Source organism: Ursus arctos, unplaced genomic scaffold (genome assembly GCF_023065955.2).
Source record: "Ursus arctos isolate Adak ecotype North America unplaced genomic scaffold, UrsArc2.0 scaffold_4, whole genome shotgun sequence".
Lineage (NCBI taxonomy): Eukaryota > Metazoa > Chordata > Mammalia > Carnivora > Ursidae > Ursus > Ursus arctos.
Genome location: NW_026623056.1, coordinates 5010 through 27523, shown reverse-complemented (window position 1 = coordinate 27523; position 22514 = coordinate 5010). Strand labels below are relative to the sequence as shown.

General features: G+C 42.0%; 1 long non-coding RNA gene across 1 annotated transcript in view; it reads left to right on the top strand.

The window, feature by feature from the left end:
* LOC130542652 (uncharacterized) overlaps positions 1-22092 on the top strand; it is a 36006-nt gene extending 13914 nt beyond the window's left edge. The window contains exon 4 of the long non-coding RNA XR_008957355.1: positions 22046-22092. This is a non-coding gene — a long non-coding RNA (uncharacterized LOC130542652). The remainder of the gene's footprint in view (positions 1-22045) is intronic.
* Positions 22093-22514: the final 422 nt, after the last annotated feature.

Genomic DNA, 22514 nt, shown 5'->3' with positions numbered 1-22514 from the left:
GACAGTTCTCCACTGATGTTCTGGCCACTTTAACTCTGTTTCTGTTGGTGCTGCTCAACCCTGCACTGTCCGGGATGTGAGCCCCACACCTGGCATCCCAGCTCTCACCTACAGGGCCAGGGTGTCTCTGTCCTTTGTGTTTCTAACACCGCCAGCCACCAGCGGCCCCTGAATGCTCCAGGAGCATTATGTGTCTCTTTCTTACACACTTTTGCACATGCTTCCGTTTTCATGACAGAGGACTGTGAGATGCCAGATGGTTTCTCTACGGTGTTCCTTCATTGATTCAGTATATGGCACTTTCCTTATGTTTTCTTAGGCACCTGTACAAATGGTTTCATCTTCACCACCGAAGACGTGACTTCAAAGAAAGCTTTGGTACAATGTTCTTTCCTAAGATTGGTTCACGTCCCTTTCCTTATGCTTTTATTCCCAATCAGACACATGCTTCCATCATCATGACAGTTTATGGGACTTGGAAAACCCTTTCCATACCCTCTTCTTCCTGAGATTACGTCTATGGCTGTTTCCTTAAGTTTCAACACACGTATTGGTGAACCCTGGTGTTTTCACTGATCAACGTTGCCTTGTCTCTACAAAAACATGGTTCACTGAATTGACTGATGGCACTTTCCTTTCGTTTTCACACAACCTTTTTTGAAGGGCTTTCCTCCTCATGACTGATGTGAGTTGAGAGATGCTTTCTGTGTAGTGTTCTTACGTCGTTAAATGAAGGGCATTATCTTGATGCTTGCAGACACCGTTTGGCACAATGCTCCCACTTCATGACACCAGATGTGAGGTGCAAGATGCTTTCACATAGAGTGTTCTCTCCTTGAGTAAAGTAGGTGACCCTTTCCCTATGCATTCGTAGACACTTTTTTTTATAATGATTTTTTATTATATTATGTTAGTCACCATACAGTACATCCCTGCTTTTCGATGTAAGGCTCGATGATTCATTAGTTGTGTATAACACCCAGTGCACCATGCAATATGTGCCCTCCTTACTACCCATCACCGGCCTATCCCATTCCCCCACACCCTCCCCTCTGAAGTCCTCAGTTTGTTTCTCATAGTCCATAGTCTCTCATGTTTCATTCCCCCTTCTGATTACCCCCCCTTTCTTTATCCCTTTCTTCCCCTACTGATCATTCTAGTTCTTATGTTCCATAGATGAGAGAAATCATATGATAGTTGTCTTTCTCTGCTTATTTCACTTAGCATTATCTCCTCCAGTGCCGTCCATGTTGTAGCAAATGTTGAGAACTCGTTCTTTCTGATAGCTGAGTAATATTCCATTGTATATATGGACCACAACTTCTTAATCCAGTCATCTGTTGCAGGGCATCTCGGCTCCTTCCACGATTTAGCTATTGTGGACATTGCTGCTATGAACATTGGGGTGCATATGGCCCTTCTCTTCACCACGTCTGTATCTTTGGGGTAAACACCCAGTAGTGCAATGGCTGGATCATAAGGTAGCTCGATTTTTAACTTTTTAAGGGACCTCCACACTGTTTTCCAGAGTGGCTGTACCAACTTGCATTCCCACCAACAATGTAGGAGGGATCCCCTTTCTCCACATCCTCTCCAACAATTGTTGTTTCTTGCCTTGTCTATTTTTGCCATTCTAACTGGCGTAAGGTGGTATCTCAGTGAAGTTTTGATTTGAATTTCCTTGATGGCTAATGATTTTGAACATTTTTTCATGTGTCTGTTAGCCATTTGTATGTCTTCATTGAAAAAGTGTCTGTTCATATCTTCTGCCCATTTTTTGATTTATTTGTTTCTCGTGTATTGAGTTTGAGAAGTTCTTTGTAGATCTTGGATACCAGTCCTTTATCTGTAGTGTCATTTGCAAATATATTCTCCCATTCCGTGGGCTGCCTCTTAGTTTTTCTGTTTCCTTGGCTGTGCAGAAACTTTTAATCTTGATGAAGTCCCATAAATTCATTGTATCTTTTGTTTCTCTTGCCTTTGGGGATGTATCATGAAAAAGGTTGCTTTGGCCGATGTCGTAGAGGTTGCTGCCTATGTTCTCCTCTAGGATTTTGATGGATTCCTGTCTCACATCGAGGTCTTTCATCCATTTGGAGTTTATTTTTGTGTATGGTGTGAGAGAGTGGTCAAGTTTCCTTCTTTTGCATGTAGCTGTCCAATTTTCCCACCACCATTTATTGAAGAGACTGTCTTTTTCCCACCGGATGTTTTTTCCTGCTTTATCAAATATTAGTTGCCCAAAGAGCCGAGGGTCCATTTCTGGGCTCTCTATTCTGTTCCATTGGTCTATGTGTCTGTTTTTGTGCCAGTACCATGCTGTCTTTGTGATCACAGCTTTGTAGTACAGCTCGAATCCGGCATTGTGATGCCCCCAGCTTTGTTTTTCCTTTTCATCAGTTCCTTGGAGATTCGGGGTCTTTTCTGGTTCCATACAAATTTAAGGACAATTTGTTCCAGTTCTTTGAAAAATGTCCTCAGTATTTTGATCGGGATAGCATTGAAAGTGTAGATGGCTCTGGGTAGCATGGACATTTTAACTATGTTAATTCTTCCGATCCATGAGCATGGAATATCTTTCCATCTTTTTATGTCTTCCTCAATGTCTTTTAAGAATGATTTATAGTTTCTACAATAAAGGACCTTTACGTCTCTGGTTAAGTTAATTCCAAGGTAACGTATGGTTTTTGGTGCTATTGTAAATGGGATGGATTCCCTAATTTCTCTTTCTTCGTTCTCGTTATTCGTGTACAGAAATGCAACTGATTTCTGAGCATTGATTTTTTATCCTGCCACGTTACTGAATTCTCTATAACTTCTAATAGTTTGGGAGTGGCTTCTTTTGGGTTTTCCATATAGAGTATCATGTCATCTGCGAAGAGAGACATTTTGACTTCTTCTTTGCCGATTTAAATACCTTTGATCCCTTTTTGTCGTCTGATTGCTGTTGCAAGGACTTCTAGTACTATGTTGAATAATAGTGGCGAGAGTGGGCATCCTTGTTGTGTTCCTGATCTTAAGGGAAAGGCTTCCAGCTTTTCCCCATTGAGAATAATATTTGCAGTAGGCTTTTCATAGATGGCTTTTATGAGATTGAGAAATGTACCTTCTATTCCTACACTCTGAAGGGTTTTAATCAGGAAAGGATGCTGTATTTTGTCAAATGCTTTTTCGGCATCGATTGAGAGGATCATATGGTTCCTGAGTCTTTTCTTGTTGATATGATGTATCACGCTGATACACCATATCGATCAATCACGCTGATTGATTTGCGAATATTGAACCACGCTTGCATCCCAGGTATGAATCCCACTTGATTGTGGTGGATAATCCTTTTAATGAACTGTTGGATTCTATTAGCAAGTATCTTGTTGAGGATTTTGGCGTCCATATTCATTAGGGAAATCGGTCTGTAATTCTCCTTTTTGAGGGGGTCTTTCCTGGTTTGGGGATCAAGGTAATATTGGCCTCATAGAATGAGTTTGGTAGCTTTCCTTCTGTTTCTATTTTTTGAAATAGCTTTAGGAGAGTAGGTATTATTTCTTCTTTGAATGTTGGTAGAATTCCCCAGGAAAACCGTCCGGGCCTGGAGTTTTCTTATTTGGAAGGTTGTTTATCACTGACTCAATTTCTTCATCATTAATTGGCCTGTTTAAGAAATCAGTTTCTTCCTGTTTCAATCTTGGTAGTTTATAGGTTTCCAGGAAGGATTCCATCTCTTCCAGATTGCTTAGTTTATTGGCATATAGCTGTTGATAAAAATTTCTAATAATCCTTCCAATTTCAATGGTGTTCATCGTGACCTCTCCTTTTTCATTCATAATTTTAATAATCTGGGTCCTTTCTCTTTTCTTTTGGATAAGTCTTGCCAGTGGTCTGTCAATTTTATTGATTCTCTCAGAGCTTTTAGTCCTGTTGATCTGCTCTACTGTACTTCTGGTTTCTGCTTGATTGATTTCAGCTCTAATTTTGGTCACCTGCTTCCTCGTGCATGGATTAGGCCTGTCCCTCTGTTGCTGTTCCAGCTTCTTGAGGTGAGAATATAAAAACTGCATTTTAGATTTTTCTATTCTTTTGAGTGAGGCTTGGATGGCTATGTATTTCCCCCTTAGGACTGCCTTTGTAGTATCCCATAGGTTTTGGACTGTTGTATTTTCATTCTCATTGGTCTCCATAAATTGTTTAATTTGATTTTTGATTTCCTGGTTTATCGAGTCATTCCTGAGCAGAATGGTTCTTAGTCTCCAAGTGTTTGAGTTTCTTCCAAATTTTTCCTTGTGGTTGAGTTCCAATTTCAGAGCATTGTGGTCTGAGAATATGCACGGGATAATTTCAATCTTTTGGTATCGGCTGAGACCTGTCTTGTGTCCCAGAACATGGTCTATTCTTGAGAATGTTCCATGGGCATTAGAATAGAATGAGTATTCTTTGGTTCTGGGGTGAAGTGTTCTCTATATATCTAAGAGGTCCAACTCGTCGAGTATGGCATTCAAAGCCTTTGATTCTTTGCTTAGTTTTTCCCAGGGTGTTCTGTCTATTTCTGAGAGTGGAGTGTTGAGGTCCCCTACTATTAATGTATTTTATTTATATGTCTCTTTATTCTGGTTAAGAGTTGGCTTCTGTATCTTGGTGCTCCCCTGTTGGGGGCATATATATTTATAATTGTCATATCCACTTGTTGAATACTTCCTTTAAGAATAATATAGTGCCCTTCTGCGTCTCTAACTATAGTCTATAGTTTAAAATCCAGTTTATCTGATATGAGAATTGCTACCCGAGCTTTCTTTTGAGGTCCATTTGCGAGAAAGATGGTACTCCATCCCCTTACTCTCAGTCTGAATGCATCTTTGGGTTCGAAATGAGTCTCTTGTAGACAGCAAATGGATGGGTCATTTCTTTTTAGCCAAACTGCAACCCTGTGGCACTTTAAGGAAGAATTTAAACCATTAATATTAAGACTGAGTACTGAGAGATATGCTTTTAATGCTGCCATGTTGTCAGTAAAGTCTTTGTTTGTATTGGCTGTGACTTTCTGTTTTGTATCACTCTTGGGGCCTTTTTACTTTTATAGAACCCCCCGTAATATCTCCTGTAGGGCTGGTTTCGTGGTTACGAAATTGGTTAGTGACTGTCGATTCTGAAATGTCTTTATTTCTCCATCAATTCTGAATGACAGCCTTGCTGGATAAAGGATCCTTGGCTGCATGTTTTTCTCTGAAAGAGATTTAAAAATGCTCCCCCAACCCTTTCTCTCATTCCAGGTCTGTGTAGACAGGTCTGACGTAATTCTGATGCCTTTGCCTTGGTACGTGAGAAATTTCTTTGCCCTGGCCGCTTTCAATACTGTATCCTTGGATCTAATATTTGCGAAATGCACTATGACGTGACGTGGCGTAGGTTTGTCGTGGTTGAGCTTGGGAGGGGTCCTCTCTGCCTCTTGGACACGAATGTTTGTTTCCCTTGCTAGATTAGGGAAGTTTTCAGCTACAATTTGTTCAAATATCTCTTCTAGACCTCTGTTTTTCTCCACCCCCTCGGGGATGCCGAGGATTCTAACATTGGATCGTTTCGTTGAGTCAGTAATCTCCCGTAGCCAACATTCGTGGGCGTGGATTTTTTTAAGACCATCTTCTATTTTCATTTTTTCCTCTATTAACCCATCCTCCAATTCACTAACCCTTTCCTCTGCTTTGGTGACCCTGGCAGTCAGAGCCTCTAGTTTTGCCTGCATTTGGCTCATAGAATTTTTAATTTCTGTCAAATTCGCTCTCATTTATGCCCTTAGGGATTCTATATTCTCAGTAACATTTTCCTTAATACTTTTATCAAGTCTACTCATCTTGACCATTGTTACTCTGAATTCCATTTCTGATAATTTGGTTACATCCATATCCGTTACTTCTGTGGCAGAGGCCAGAGACTCACTGTCTTTTCTTTGTTGGGGGGGGCTTCTCCTTCTTGTCATTCTGATGAGGAGAGGTTGCGGGGTTTTCCAGAGCCCAAATTATTGACTGGGTCCCAGGCCGTGCCCCTTGTTTTATAGGGATCTTAGAGATGTGGGCTTCTTCTTTAAAGATTTTATTTATTTACTTATCTGAGAGAGGGAGACAGACAGTCAGCAAGAACGGAACAGAAGCAGGGGAGTGAGAGAGGAAGAAGCAGGCTCCCAGCAGAAGAGCCCGATGAGGGACTCCTTTCCGGAACGCTGGGATCACGCCCTAAGCCGGAGACAGGCGCTCAATGACTGCGCCACCCAGGCGCCTGGGGTTGTGGGCTTCTTGATTTTTCAGCCTGCCTTCTGTGTTCTGGGGGAGGGACCTGCCACGCCCATACTCAGGCAACCCTGTTTGGTTAGAGTCTCCGTGTCCCCCGCGAGGGGGGATGGGGATGGGGATGGGCACTCTCTGAGCTGGTATTTCCAGGCTTTTGTTCTCTGGCGGCTTTCCCTGGCGGTCAGCTATGCCTCTTCTGAGAGTCAGAGCAGCAGAGGCTGCATTGTCACAGAACAGAGGGATTGCGGCCCGTTCTCCACTGATGTTCTGGCCACTTTAACTCTGTTACTGTTGGTGCTGCTCAACCCTGCAGCGTCCCGGGATGTGCGCACCAACCCGGCGTCCCTGCCCTCACTTCCAGGGCCGGCGCATCTCTGTCCTTTGTGTTTCTAATGCCGCCAGCCACCGGCCGCCCCTGGCGCTCCCGGGTCTCCTGGTCTCAGTCTATGCCCGGTGAGCACACCAGGATTCCGGAGTTTCGTGAGAAGCCTGGTGGCGCGCGCACCCGGTTCAGGGTCTCAGTCTGCTGTTTCGCGGGTGCCGACCGCGAGTCCGCCCGCTCCCCCGTGCAGGTGGCCCGCCAGCCGCCAGCCGCCCCGCGCGCGCTTCGGGAGCTCCCGGTCTCAGTCTGGATCCCGTGAGCACACCGGGATTCCGGTGTTCCGGGAGATGCCTGGTGGAGCGCGTTCACGGTTCACCGGTCTCAGTCCACTCTCTCGCGGGTGCCCTCCATGAGTCCGCCCGCTCCCCCGTGCAGGTGGCTTCCGCTTTTCGGCGCCCAAACGCGGCGGCTCCCTCCCCCTTCCATTTATCTTCCGATATCTGTGCACGGTTTACAGCTCCCCTCTTGGTACCTCAATACTCAGCGCTGGAGATGTTCATTTGTAGAGATCCAGATGTATCTTCCTGCGTCTCAGGCTGATTCTGTGGTTATTTGGGCTGGTCTGTTACCTATCCAGCTCGACTCAGGGGACCGGCTGAAAAAGGGGTCCCCTACTCCTCCGCCATCTTAACCCCTCCTGCCTGGACCACAACTTCTTAATCTAGTCATCTGTTGAAGGGCATGTTGGCTCCTTCCACAATATAGCTATTGTGAACAGCCCTGCTATGAACATTGGGGTGCATATGGCCCTTCTCCTCACTACGTCTGTATCTTTGGTTTAAATACCCAGTAGTGCAATGGCTGGACACAGGGTAGCTCTATTTTTTTTTTTTAAAGATTTTATTTATTTATGTGACAGAGAGACAGCCAGCGAGAGAGGGAACACAGCAGGGGGAGTGGGAGAGGAAGAAGCAGGCCCACAGCAGAAGAGCCTGATGTGGGACTCGATCCCGGATCGCCAGGATCACGCCCTGAGCCGAAGGCAGACGCTTTAACGACTGCGCCACCCAGGCGCCCCAGGGTAGCTCTATTTTTAATCTTTTAAGGGACCTCCAATCTTTTTCCAAAGAATACCAACTTGCATTCCCACCAACAATGTAGGAGGGATCCCCTTTCTCCACATCCTCTCTAACAATTGTTTCTTGCCTTGTCAATTTTTGCCATTCTAACTGGCTTAAGTTGGTATCTCCGTGTGATTTTGATATGAATTTCCCTGATGGCTAATGATTTTGAACATTTTTTAAAGTGTCTGTTAGCCATTTCTATGTCTTCACTGGAAAAGTGTCAGTTCATATCTTCTGCCCATTTTATGATGTTTATTTGTTTCTCACATATTGAGTTTGAGAACTTCTTTGTAGATCTTGGATACCTGTCTTTTCTCTGTAGTATCATTTGCAAATGTATTCTCCCATTCCGTGGGCTGCCTCTTTGGTTTTCTGTTTCCTTGGCTGTGCAACAGTTTTTATATTGATGAAATCCCACAAGTTCATTTTATCTTTTGTCTCTCTTGCCTTTGGAGATGTGTCATAAAAAAGGTTGCTGTGGCTGATGTCATAGAGGTTGCTGCCTATGCTCTTCTCTCGGATTTTGATGGATTTCTGTCTCACATTGAGGTCTTTCATCCATTTAGAGTTTATCTTTGTGTATGGTGTTAGGGAGTGGTCACATTTCATTCTTTTGCATGTAGCTGTCCAATTTCCCCAGCACCATGTATTGAAGAGACTGTCTTTTTTCCACTGGATGTTGTTTCCTGCTTTGTCAAAAATCAGTTGCCCAGAGTCGAGGGCCCATTTCTGGGTTCTCTATTCTGTTCCATTGGTCTATGTGTCTGCTTTTGTGCCAGTACCATGCTGTCTTTGTGATCACAGCTTTGTAGTGCAGCTTGAAATCTGGCATTGTGATGCCTCCAGCTTTGTTTTTCCTTTTCAACAATTCCTTGGCGATTCGGGGCCTTTTCTGGTTCCATACAAATTTAAGGGCTGTGTTTTCGAGTTCTTTGTAAAATCTCATCGGTATTTTGATCGGGATAGCATTGAAAGTGTAGATTGCTCTGGGTAGCATGGACATTTTAACTATGTTAATTCTTCCGATCCATGAGCATGGAGTATTTTTCCATCTCTTTGTGTCTTCCTCTATGTCTTTCAAAAGTGATTTATAGTTTCTAGAATATAGGTCCTTTACGTCTCTGGTTAATTCCTAGGTAACATATGGTTTTTGGTGCTATTGTAAATGGGCTGGATTCCCTAATTTCTCTTTCTTCAGTCTCATTATTCGTGTATAGAAATGCAACTGATTTCTGAGCATTGATTTTCTATCCCACCCCATTACTGAATTGCTCTATAACTTCTCATATTTTGCGCGTGTATTCTATTGGGTTTTCCATATAGAGTATCATGTCATCTGTGAAGAGAGACATTTTGACTTCTTTGCTGATTTGGATACCTTTTATCCCTTTTTGTTGTCTGCTGTTGCAAGGACTTCTAGTACTATGTTGAATAATAGTGGCGAGAGTGGGCATCCTTGTTGAGTTCCTGATCTTAAGGGAAAGGCTTCCAGCTTTTCCCCCATTGAGAATATTTTCTGTAGCCTTTCCATAGATGGCTTTTATGAGATTGAGAAATGAACCCTCTATTCCTACACTCTGAAGGGTTTTAATCAGGAAAGGATGCTGTATTTTGTCAAATGTTTTTTCTGGATCAGTTGAGGGGATCATATGGTTCCTGAGTCTTTTCTTGTTGATATGATGTATCACGCTGATCGATTTGCGAATATTGAACCATGCTTTCATCCCAGGGATGAATCCCACTTGTTCATGATGGATAATCGTTTTAATGTACTGTTGGATTCTATTAGCCAGAATCTGGTTGAGGATTTTGGCATCTATATTCATTAGGGAAATTGGTCTGTAATTCTTCTTTTTGAGGGGGTCTTTGCCTGTTTTGCGGATCAAGGTAATATTGGCCTCATAGAATGAGTTTGGTAGCTTTCCTTCTGTTTCTATTTTTGGAAATAGCTTTAGGAGAATAGGTATTATTTCTTCTTTGAATGATTGGTAGAATTCCCCAGGAAAACCGTCCGGGCCTGGAGTTTTGTTATTTGGAAGGTTGTTTATCACTGGCTCAATCTATTCACTGGCTTGGATGGCTATGTATTTCCCCATTAGGACTGCCTTTGCAGTATCCCATAGGTTTTGGACCATTGTGTTTTCATTCCCGTTGGTCTCCATAAATTGTTTAAATATATTTTTGATTTCCTGGTTCATTGGGTCATTCCTGAGCAGGATGGTTCTTAGTTTCCAAGTGTTTGAGTTTTTTTCCAAAATCTTCCTTGTTTTTGAGTTCCAATTTCAGAGTGTTGTGCTCTGAGAATATGCACGGGATAATTTCAATCTTTTGGTATCAGTTGAGACCTGATTTGTGTCCCAGAACATGGTCTAATCTTGAGAATGTTCCATGGGCATTAGAATAGAATGAGTATTCTTTGGTTCTGGGGTACAGTGTTCTATATATATCTATGAGGTCTATCTCATCTAGCATGGCATTCAAAGCTCTTGTTTCTATGTTGGTTTTCTGCTCTGGTGCTCTGTCTGTTGCTGATAGTGGAGTGTTGAGGTTCCTACTATTAATGTATTTTTATCTATATATCTCTTTATTCCGGTTAAGAGTTGGCTTGTGTATCTTGCTGCTCCCCTGTTTGGGGGCATATATATTTATAATTGTCATATCCACTTGTTGGATACATCCTTTAAGAATAATATAGTGCCCTTATGTGTCTCTAACTATAGTCTTTAGTTTCAAATCCAATCTGTCTGACATGAGAATTGCTACCCCAGCTTTCTTTTCAGGTCCATTGGCGTGAAAGATGGTATTCCATCCTTTTAGTCTGAATGTATCTTTAGGTTCAAAATGAGTGTTTGTAGACAGCAAATGGATGGCTCATGTCTTTTTATCCAATCAGCAACCCTGTGGTGTTTTATGGGAGCATTTAGGCCATTTACATTGAGACGGATTATTGAGAGATGTGATTTTAATGATGCCATATTGCCAGTAAAGTCTTTGTTTCCATAGATTGTGACTTTATGTTCTGTATCACTCTTGGGGCCTTTTTACTTTTATAGAACCCCCCCCCCCCCTTAATATCTCCTGTAGGGCTGATTTTGTGGTTAAAAAAATTGGTCAATGACCACGATTCTGGAAGGTCTTTATTTCTCCATCAATTCTGAATGACAGCCTTGCTGGATAAAGAATCCTTGGCTGCATGTTTTTCTCTGAAAGAGATTTAAAAATGCCCCCCAACCCTTTATCTCATTCCAGGTCTGTGTAGAGAGGTCAGACGTAATTCTGATATCTTTGCCTTGGTACGTGAGAAATTTCTTTGCCCTGGCCGCTTTCAATACTGTATCCTTGGATCTAATATTTGCGAAATGCACTATGACGTGACGTGGCATGGGTTTGTCGTGGTTGAGCTTGGAAGGGGTCCTCTCTGCCTCTTGGACACGAATGTTTGTTTCCCTTGCTAGATTAGGGAAGTTTTCAGCTACAATTTGTTCAAATATCTCCTCTAGACCTCGGTTTTTCTCTACGTCCTCAGGAATGCCGATGATTCTGACACTGGAACGTTTTATTGAGTCAGTCATTTCCCGTAACCTACATTTCTGTGTGTGGATTTTTTTGAGTCCAGATTCTCTTTTAGCTTTTTCCTCTACTAACCCATCTTCCAATTCGCTGATACGTCCTTCTGCCTCATTCACCCTGGCCAACAGAGCCTCTAGTTTTGACTGCATTTGGCTCCTAGAATTTTTAATTTCTGCCAGATTCGCTCACATTTCTGCCCTTAGAGATTCTATGTTCTCATTAACAATTTTGTCAATATTTTTTTCAAGTCTACAAATCATCTTGACCATTGTTACTCTGAATTCCATTTCTGATAATTTGGTTATATCCATATCCATAAGTTCTGTGGCAGAGGCCACAAACTCATTGTCTTTTCTTTGCTGGGGGGGGGGGAACTTCTCCTCATCATTCAGATGAGGAGAGGTTGTGGTGTTGTCCAGAGCCCAAATTATTGACCACGACCCAGGCCGTGCGCCCTTGTTTTATAGGGATCTTAGGTATGGGGGCTTCTTGATTTTTCAGCCTGCCTTCTGAGGTAGGGGCCTGCCGTGCCGATACTTGGGCAACCCTGTTTGGGTAGAGTCTCTGTGTACCCTGCGAAGGGGGATGGGGGTGGGTACACTGTGAGCCGGTCTTTCCAGGCTTCTTTTCTCTGGTGGCTTTCCCTGGTGGTTTGCTGTGCTTCTTCTGAGAGTCAGAGCAGCAGTGGCCGAATCTCAGCCTCTGTCTCAGAACAGATGGATTGCGGACCATTCTCCACTGATGTTCTGGCCACTTTAACTCTGTTTCTGTTGGTGCTGCTCAACTCTGCACTGTCCAGGATGTGAGCCCCACACCTGGCTTCCCAGCTCTCACCTACAGGGCCAGTGTCTCTCTGTCTGTGTTTCTAACACCGCCAGCCGCCCCTGCATGCTCCAGGAGCTTTATGTGTCTCTTTCTTACACACATTTGCACAAGCTTCCGTTTTCATGACAGAGGACTGTGAGATGCCAGATGGTTTCTCTACGGTGTTCCTTCGTAGATTCAGTACATGGCACTTTCCTTATGTTTTCTTAGGCACTTGTACAAACGGTTTCATCAAGACTGAAGACGTGACTTCAAAGATGGCTTCGGTACAATGTTCTTTCCTAAAGTTGGTTCACCTCCCTTTCCTTATGCTTTTATTCCCAATCAGACACATGCTTCCATCATCATGACAGATTATGGGACTTGGAAAACCCTTTCCATACCCTCTTTTTCCTGAGATTACGTCTATGGCTGTTTCCTTAAGGTTCAACACACGTATTGGTAAACCCTGCTGTTTTCACTGATCAATGTTGCCTTGTCTCTACAAAAACATGGTTCGCTGAATTGACTGATGGCACTTTCCTTTCGTTTTCACACAACTTTTGAAGGGCTTTCCTCCTCATGACTGATGTGAGTTGAGAGATGCTTTCCTTGTAGTGTTCTTACATGGTTCAACAAAAGGCATTATCTTGATGCTTGCAGGCACAGTTTTGTACAATGCTCCCAATTCATGACACCAGATGTGAGGTGCAAGACGCTTTTATATAGAGTGTTCTCTCCTTGAGTAAAGTAGGTGTCCCTTTCCCTATGCATTTGTAGACACTTTCGAAAATCTTGACATCTTCCTGACAGAAGATGTGACTTGGATGAGGGTGTCCATTTGGTGTTCTGACTGAGATTTGGGTATATTGTTCTTTCCTTAAGGTTCAACGCACGTATTGGACAACGCATATATATTCCTGGGTCACCATGTTACTTCGATGTTGCCTATCAACACTGACCTGGTACTCACAACTACTTAGGACCTCTCCTTATGCTTTCACTCACACTTCTGCATGTACTTCCATCTTCATTACAGAAGATGTGAGTTGGGAGATCTTTTCCAAGGGTGTTCTTACCTGAGCATACAGCATGTTCCTTAGGTTTTCATACAGTTTTGGAACATACATCCATCTTCATGAAGGTAGTTGTGATTTGGAAGGTTGTCTCTAGATGGTGCTCTTTCTTAGTGTTAAGCATATGGCACTTCTCTTACGGTTCAACAGAGAGATTTGAAAATCTCTCTTCATACATCAGGATGTTTGAAATCTCTTCCTCTATATAGAACATTGGTGCTCAGAGTCGAGTAAATGGCATTTCTTTACACATTCCCTCACCCTTTAGCCAATGCTTCCAGGGTCATGTGAAAAGATGTTTCAGAGGGTATTCTATGGAGTTCTCTTGTAAAGTTAAGCATACGATAATTCCCTTAAGCTGAGAAACACTCTCTTGTATATGCTTCCAGCTTCATGAAAGAACACGTGCCTTTAAAGATGGATTAGGTACTGTCCTTTTTTGGAGCCATGTCTCTGCCACTTTCCTTATGTTTTCACCACTACGTTGCAAACATTTTCGTCTTCATGACAGAAGTCATGGTTTGTAACATGCTATCTACCCAGTGCTCTCACCTACTAAGTTTATGGCACTTTCCTTAAGTTTCAACACATAGGGAAGAAAACCCTGGTTGATCCATTTGTCAGGAGGTGGGTTCGATATCGTTTTCTATCTAGACAGATTTGGTTCTCAGAATTAAGTAGACAGCCCTTTCTCTACGTGCTTGCACACACTCTTGCCAAGGCTTCCATCTTCACAACAGAAGTTGTGAGTTGAGACATGATGTCTATACAGTGTTCTTCTATAGAGTGAGGCAACGCGCTTTATGCATCTCTTTTTGTACACACTTTTTCACATGCTTCCTTTTTCATGCCAGAAGACAGTGAGATGCAGGGCGCCTGAGTGGAACAGCAGTTAAGCGTCTGCCTTCAGCCAGGGCGTGATCCCGGCATTGTGGGATCAAGCCCCACATCAGGCTCCTCCGCTGTGAGCCTGCTTCTTCCTCTCCTACTCCCCCTGCTTGTGTTCCCTCTCTCACTGGCTGTTTTGCTGTCAAATTAATAAATGAAATCTTAAAACAAAAGAAAAAGAAGGGTTGCAGATTGGATAAAAAGAAATGACCCATCCATTTGCTGTCTACAAGAGACTCATTTCGAACCCAAAGATGCATTCAGACTGAGAGTAAGGGGATGGAGTACCATCTTTCACGCAAATGGACTTCAAAAGCAAGCTGGGGTAGCAATTCTCATATCAGATAAACTGGACTTTAAACTACAGACTATTGTTAGAGATGCAGAAGGGCACTATATTATTCTTAAAGGAAGTATTCAACAAGTGGATATGACAATTATAAATATATATGCCCCCAACAGGGGAGCACCAAGATACACAAGCCAACTCTTAACCAGAATAAAGAGACATATAAATAAAAATACATTAATAGTAGGGGAACTCAACACTCCACTCTCAGAAATAGACAGAACACCCCGGCAAAAACTAAGCAAAGAATCAAAGGCTTTGAATGCCATACTCGACGAGTTGGACCTCATAGATATATATAGAACACTACACCCCAGAACCAAAGAATACTCATTCTATTCTAATGCCCATGGAACATTCTCAAGAATAGACCATGTTCTGGGACACAAAACAGGTCTCAACCGATACCAAAAGATTGAAATTATCCTGTGCATATTCTCAGACCACAACGCTCTGAAATCGAAACTCAACCACAAGGAAAAATTTGGAAGAAACTCAGACACCTGGAGACTAAGAACCATCCTGCTCCGGAATGACTCGATAAACCAGGAAATCAAAAATCAAATTAAACAATTTATGGAGACCAATGGGAATGAAAATACAACAGTTCAAAAACCTATGGGATACTGCAAAGGCAGTCCTAAGGGGGAAATACATAGCCATCCAAGCCTCACTCAAAAGAATAGAAAAATCTAAAATGCAGTTTTTATATTCTCACCTCAAGAAGCTGAAACAGCAACAGAGGGACAGGCCTAATCCACGCACGAGGAAGCAGTTGACCAAAATTAGAGCTGAAATCAATCAAGCAGAAACCAGAAGTACAGTAGAGCAGATCAACAGGACTAGAAGCTGGTTCTTTGAGAGAATCAATAAAATTGACAGACCACTGGCAACGCTCATCCAAAAGAAAAGAGAAAGGACCTGAATATTAATATTATGAATGAAAAAGGAGAGGTCACGATGAACACCATTGAAATTGGAAGGATTATTAGAAATTTTTATCAACAGCTATATGCCAATAAACTAAGCAATCCGGAAGAGATGGAATCCTTCCTGGAAACCTATAAACTACCAAGATTGAAAGAGGAAGAAATTGATTTCTTAAACAGGCCAATTAATGATGAAGAAATTGAGTCAGTGATAAACAACCTTCCAAATAACAAAACTCCAGGCCCGGACGGTTTTCCTGGGGAATTCTACCAAACATTCAAAGAAGAAATAATACCTACTCTCCTAAAGCTATTTCAAAAAATAGAAACAGAAGGAAAGCTACCAAACTCATTCTATGAGGCCAATATTACCTTGATCCCCAAACCAGGCAAAGACCCCCTCAAAAAGGAGAATTACAGACCGATTTCCCTAATGAATATGGACGCCAAAATCCTCAACAAGATACTTGCTAATAAAATCCAACAGTACATTAAAAGAATTACCCATCACGATCAAGTGGGATTCATACCTGGGATGCAAGCGTGGTTCAATATTCGCAAATCCATCAGCGTGATATATCATATCAACAAGAAAAGACTCAGGAACCATATGATCCTCTCAATCGATGCCGAAAAAGCATTTGACAAAATACAGCATCCTTTCCTGATTAAAACCCTTCAGAGTGTAGGAATAGAGGGTACATTTCTCAATCTCATAAAAGCCATCTATGAAAAGCCTACTGCAAATATTATTCTCAATGGGGAAAAGCTGCAAGCCTTTCCCTTAAGATCAGGAACTCGACAAGGATGCCCACTCTCGCCACTATTATTCAACATCGTACTGGAAGTCCTTGCAACAGCAATCAGACGACAAAAAGGGATCAAAGGTATTCAAATCGGCAAAGAAGAAGTCAAAATGTCTCTCTTTGCAGATGACATGATACTCTATATGGAAAACCCAAAAGAAGCCACTCCCAAACTATTAGAAGTTATAGAGCAATTCAGTAATGTGGTGGGATACAAAATTAATGCTCAGAAATCAGTTGCATTTCTGTACACGAATAACGAGACTGAAGAAAGAGAAATTAGGGAATCCATCCCATTTACAATAGCACCAAAAACCGTACGTTACCTTAGAATTAACCAGAGACGTAAAGGACCTATATTCTAGAAACTATAAATCACTCTTGAAAGACATTAAGGAAGACATAAAAAGATGGAAAGGTATTCCATGCTCAAGGATCAGAAGAATTAACATAGTTAAAATGTCCATGCTACCCAGAGCCATCTACACTGTCAATGCTATCCCGATCAAAATACTGAGGACATTTTTCAAAGAACTGGAACAAATAGTCCTTAAATTTGCATGGAAACAGAAAAAGCCATGAATCTCCAAGGAACTGTTGAAAAGGAAAAATAAAGCTGGGGGCATCACAATGCCAGATTTCGAGCTGTACTACAAAGCTGTGATCACAAAGACAGCATGGTACTGGCACAAAAGCAGACACATAGACCAATGGAACAGAATAGAGAACAGAGAAATGGACCCTCGGCTCTTTGTGCAGCTAATATTTGAGCAAGGAGGAAAAAACATCCGGTGGGAAAAAAGTCTCTTCAATAAATGGTGCTGGGAAAATTGGACAGCTACATGCAAAAGAATGAAACTTGACCACTCTCTCACACCATACACAAAAATAAACTCCAAATGGATGAAAGACCTCGATGGGAATCCATCAAAATTCTAGAGGAGAACATAGGCAGCAACCTCCACGACATCGGCCAAAACAACCTTTTTCATGATACATCCCCAAAGGCAAGAGAAACAAAAGATACAATGAATTTATGGGACTTCATCAAGATTAAAAGTTTGGCACAGTCAAGGAAACAGTCAGAAAATCAAAGAGGCAGCCCACGGAATGGGAGAAGATATTTGCAAATGACACTACAGATAAAGGACTGGTATCCAAGATCTACAAAGAACTTCTCAAACTCAATACACGAGAAACAAATAAACAAATCAAAAAATGGGCAGAAGATATGAACAGACACTTTTCCAATGAAGACATACAAATGGCTAACAGACACATGAAAAAATGTTCAAAATCATTAGCCATCAAGGAAATTCAAATCAAAACTTCACTGAGATACCACCTTACGCCAGTTAGAATGGCAAAAATAGACAAGGCAAGAGACAACAATTGTTGGAGAGGATGTGGAGAAAGGGGATCCCTCCTACATTGTTGGTGGGAATGCAAGTTGGTACAGCCACTCTGGAAAACAGTGTGGAGGTCCCTTAGAAAGTTAAAAATTGAGCTACCCTATGATCCAGCCATTGCACTACTGGGTGTTTACCCCAAAGATACAGACGTAGTGAAGAGAAGGGCCATATGCACCCCAATGTTCACAGCAGCAATGTCCACAATAGCTAAATCGTGGAGGGAGCCGAGATGCCCTTCAACAGATGACTGGATTAAGAAGTTGTGGTCCATACATACAATGGAATATTACTCAGCTATCAGAAAGAACGAGTTCTCAACATTTGCTACAACATGGATGGCACTGGAGGAGCTAATGCTAAGTGAAATAAGTCAAGCAGAGAAAGACAACTATCATATGATTTCTCTCATCTATGGAACAAAAGAACTAGGAAGATCGGTAGGAGAAGAAAGGAATAAAGAAAGGGGGGGTAATCAGAAGGGGGAATGAAACATGAGAGACTATGGACTATGAGAAACAAACTGAGGGCCTCAGAGGGGAAGGGGGTGGGGGAATGGGATAGACCGGTGATGGGTGGTAAGGAGGGCACGTATTGCATGGTGCACTAGGTGTTATACGCAACTAATGAATCATCAAGCCTTACATTGGAAACTGGGGATGCACTGTATTTTGACAAACATAATAAAACATTAAAAAAAGAAAAAAAAAGAAAAACTGTGAGATGCAAGATGCTTTCTCTATGGTGTTCTTTCAGAGAGTTCAGTATATGGCACTTTCCTTATGTTTTCTTAGACGCCTGTTGAAATGCTTTCATCTTCATGATCGAATACGTGAGGTGAAAGATGGCTTCGATACAATATTCTGTCTTAAATATTCGTTATTGGCCCTTTCCCTATGCTTTCATTCCCACTCTGAAACATTCTTCCATCATCATGACAGACGACGGGAGTTGGAAGACTGTTTCCATGCACTCCTATTACTGAGAGTTACATCTGGGGCTGTTTCCTTAAGTGAACCTTAAGGAAACACATATAGGGAAGCCCTAGTGTCTTCACTGATCAAAGTTGCCGTCTCTCTACACAAACTCTTTAGCTAATTGACTGATTGCACTTTCTTTTTGTTTTCACACAACCTTTTCGAACGGCTTTCATCCTCATGAAAGAAGTGAGTTGAGTGATGCTTTCTGTGTAGTATTATTACAGTTTTAAACGAAGTGCATTATCTTGATGCTCGCAGGCACTGTTTTGCACAATGCTCCCACTTCATGAGAAAAGATGTGAGGTGCAAGATGCTTTTAGATAGAGTATTCTCTCCTAGTGTAAAGTAGGTGACATCTTCCTTATGCATTCGTAGACACTTGAAAAACTTGCGATCATCCTCACAGAAGCTGTGACTTGGAAGATGGTGTCCATTCGGTGTTCTGACTGAGATTTGTATATAGTGCCCTTTTCCTTAAGGTTCAAGGCACGTGCTGGACAACGGGTGTATATTCATGGGTCACCATGTTACTTCGATGTTGCCTTCTGTCAACACGGAGTTGTTTCTCACAACTACTTAGATAGGACCTCTCCTTATGCTTTCACTTGCACTTCTGCAAGTACTCCCATCTTCATTACAGAAGATGTGAGTTGAAAGATTTTTTCCAAGGGTGTTCTTACCTGAGCATACAGAATGTTCCTTAGGTTTCATGCAGATTTTGGAACATACATCCACCCTCATGAACTTGATTTGGAAAGTTGTCTCCAGATGGTGCTCTTTAATAGTGCTAAGCGTATGGCACTTCTTTTACCATTCAACACAGATATTTGAAAAAGCTTCTCTCTTCGTGCATCAGGATGTTTGAAGTTTCATTCTCTATACAGAACCTTGGTGCTCAGAGTGGAGTAAACGTCATTTCTTTACAAGTTCCTTTACCCTTGAGCCAATGCTTTCAGCCTCATGAGAAAAGATCTGAGTTTCAGACAGTGTCCTACAGATTTCCCTCATAAAGTTAAGCGTACGATAATTCCCTTATGCTGAGAAACACTTCTGAGAATGCTTCCAACTTCGTAAAAGAAGATGTGCCTTGAAGGATGGATTCGGTACGGTCGTTTCTTGAAGCTAAGTCTCTGCCACTTTCCTTATGCTTTCAGGGCAATGATGCAAACGTTTCCATCTTCATGACAGAATTTGTTGGTTGAAAGATGCTATCTACCCAGTGCTCTCACCTACTATTAAGTTTATGGCACTTTCGTTAAGGTTCAACACACAGGAAAGAAACCCCGGTTGATCCATTTGTCAGGAGGTTGGTTTGATATTGTTTTCTATCTACACAGATTTGGTTCTTAGAATTAAGTAGACGGCACTTCTTTATGAGCTCACACACATTCTTACCAAGGCTTCTGTCTTCACTACAGAAGTTGTGAGTTGAGACATGGTGTCAATACAGTGTTCCTGTATAGAGTGAAACAACGCGATTTATGCGTCTGTATTCACAGACAGTTTTGCACATACTTCCGTTTTTATGACAGAAGACTGTGAGATGCAAGATGCTTTCTCTATGGTGTTCTTTCGTGGACTTCAGTATATGGCACTTTCCCTATGTTTTCTTAGACACCTGTGCCAATAGTTTCATCTTCACGACCGAAGATGTCAGGTGAATGATGGCTTTGATACAATGTTCTTCCTTGAAGATTGGTTAGTGGCCCTTATGCTTTCATTCCCACTCTGCAACATGCTTCCATCATCATGACAGAGGATGGGAGTTGGAAGACCCTTACCATGCTCTTCGTACTGAGAGTTACGTCTATGGCAGTTTCCTTAAGGTTCAACACACATATTGGAAAACCCTGGTGTCTTCAGTGATCAACGTTACCGTCTCTCTGCACAAACCTGATTCACTGAATGGAGTGATGGCACTTTCTTTTCATTTTCACACAACATTTTTGATCGGCATCCTCTTTTTTTGGAAATTTTGTTTGGAAATTTTAATATGCCTTTCTCAATATCTGATGGAAAAAGCAGACAAAACATTGGTAACAAATGTGACCTAATTGACGTCTATGTAATATTGCATAATACGTGCAGAATACATTATTTCCAGTGGTCATAGACTATTTACCCAAACAGATGATATGTTGTTCCATGAATCATGTCTACATTTTAACATCCTGAAACTAACTAGATTCTATTCTTAGGCCACCAAAGAATAGAGCCCGAGTCCTCATGAAAAGAAGACCAGGAAATCCCTCCATGTTTAAAAATTCAATGTAACTTTGCTGTATATCCTAAGGGTCAGAGAGGGAATCGCAATGGACATTTTCCACCTTTTCTACATCAGGGCTCACACACAATGGCCCTTTGTCTCTGAAGAGCACTGACTATCCTAACATAGACAGGACTTAAGCCTCCTATCAGAGTTCTGCATGTCCCAGGCACACCTGGCAGCCTTGACCTGTGCACACACACACCTCCCTCCAGCTTTCCTTTCTGGTGGCATTGTGTTAAGGTAGTCAACATAGCCATATGGAGATGAGAAGCTCCCCACTCCTAGTGATGATGTTGCTATTGTCCCCACTAGGCTAATAACATGATTTCTGAGAGAATTACAACAAAATAGCAGTTTCTTGACCTTCATGAAAGTGTGAAAATCATCTTGTGAGTCATCTTTTCGAAACACTGTTTCACCATGTGTTCTTTTCTCTGGAAAAGATATAGACCCAATGGTAATTATGGCTCCTGAGCACCTGCTCTTGGGAGAATCCATACTGGCTCTGAGTAGCATTCTCCCTCGTAAACTTCTCAACTGGGGTGTAGATAGAATGAGTCCCATTTTTATATGGATAGACAAAGGCTCAGAAATGATATGAATTACAGAGGATTTTAGTGTCAGAAACCTAAGTGTGATCTCCAAACTGACTCCAAATCCCTTGTTCTTCCATACAAGGTACCATTTTGCTCTACCCCTGGTCTTCTCAATCTGGAAACCTAGGAAGTATTAGGATTTTCTTGTTGTGTGGCCAAATGGAATGAATTCGGCTGCCTTTTCACCTCTGCCCATCATGATCATGAAGATAATTCTCTCAGTGGAGGACCTTTGAGTCGGAGACTTAAAGATCCCTAGGAATAGAGATACTATACTATTTTTCTGATATTAAAGTGACTGAGAGAACTATGCTTTTTTAACTGATGGAGGCTCTGGTCTGTAGAGTGTTCTGTAAGGTCGGAAATAGTATTTAAAGCAGTTAGCCTCTTCTATAGAGTGAGACAATGCTTCTAAAGATTTCCTAAATATTCCCTTACCTGTGATTATTTATTCCCAACCATTGTAGTGTTTCTATGTTACGATTATGATTTCATTAAGGCCAACGTTGCGGAGAAAGAACTTAGTGTATCCAGGGGCACTTTCGTGTTGTGACAGTGAGCTATTCTGTTGTATTCTGTAGTCCAAGGGAATGGTGCCAGACATCTCTAAGATGTGTAAAATTCTGACTGTAAATGATCTCTATGTTTCAGAGATTTGGGCAGGACAAGGGGAGGAGTCCAGAGACCATGAACGCCTCTGTTACCTGTGCTGACCATGGAGCAGGTAACCTTCTGTAGGGGTCCTTTGATGTCTCTTTACTATTGGAAAGGTGCTTTCATCTCACGTTCCTCCATTTGGTAGTGATGATAAGAGTAATTTTTATGTCATACCATCTGTGAGGCCTGATCTTGGCCTCCCAGGAAAGCTCTCCTTTAACATTTTACCCAGCTCAAAATGACTGGGCAAACCCTCAAAGCATGGGCCCTATTTCTGCCCCCAGCACTTATTGTCCATATGCATCAAAAAGAAAAAGAGAACCAAAAAATGCCTTTGCCAACATCAAGGTGAGAACACAAAAGAACCTTTCTTGCTCCCATAAGATTAAAGTCATACTGATTTGTACATACTGAAAACATAAGAAAAAGTCTGTCACTTTCTGGAACCTTCTTCCTCATCGTG